Raw genomic sequence first — 1,002 nt, 5'->3', positions numbered from 1 at the left:
CCTGTAAGCCAGCCCCAATTAAATGTTGTTTTTATAAGACTTGCCTTGGTCATGGTGTCTGTTCACAGCAGTAAAACCCTAACTAATACAGATGGTATGTGTGTTTTGAGTGTTATAGGTATCAGTAAGACTGGAATAAAGAACTTGGAACTGCCAAAGTCAAGATTACAAGGGAAGCCAGAAGTAGCCCATGAAGTAAAGCCGATGTAGCTTGTGAGTCTAGTGCTATTCAATGAGTTCTGACACTATGGAAAGGCATGAATGTGTCTGTCTACACTGATGGCATCACTCACCACTAACATCGGTAACCTTATTGGCCTTGTTCCCATTATCCAGCTTACCCAGATTTCTGGTAGTTGTAGAAGGCCACAACACACAGCTCAGTGATGAGAAGACTCACTCCAGTCAATCTTTCTGGAAGCTCTTTGAACAATCCAATTGAGAGACAGTTTTATTTCATTTGATTTTGAGGTCACCCTGTAAGAACTCCTTTTCTCTGGGGGATTTGTTGGAAATATTTGGAAGCAGTGTTTAATTAAGGGTGCCTTGAAATATGACATAGCAGTCAGGAAACAACAAGCTGACAGAACACTTAAATGAAGGGCTACAAAGTCTTAAAGGTGCTTTGAAAAGCTATTTATTCCTGAGAAACTAAAATAGCGACAGCCTCTTTGAGGTATAACCTTACCCTGAAACTCCGTGTAAGCCTGGCTAGGCAAGTGCTGTACCACTAAACTACAGCACCAGCCCTCTTTAGAGTTTCACTTAAACTGTCTCGGCTTATCTTGAACTTTCTCTGAAGCAGCTCAGGCCAGTCTTGATCTTGTGATTCTCCTTCCTCGATTTCTTGAATGGCTGGGGCTATGGTCCTGTACTGCCAGTCACAGCTGATATTTTTTTTAATTAATTTTATTATTATTATTATTATTATTATTATTATTATTATTATTTTCTTTATTTACATTTCAAATGCTATCCCGAAAGTTTCCTATACCCTCCCCC

This window comes from Mus pahari, chromosome 2 (genome assembly GCF_900095145.1).
Source record: "Mus pahari chromosome 2, PAHARI_EIJ_v1.1, whole genome shotgun sequence".
Classification (NCBI taxonomy): domain Eukaryota; kingdom Metazoa; phylum Chordata; class Mammalia; order Rodentia; family Muridae; genus Mus; species Mus pahari.
Note: the sequence above shows the minus strand (reverse complement) of the source record.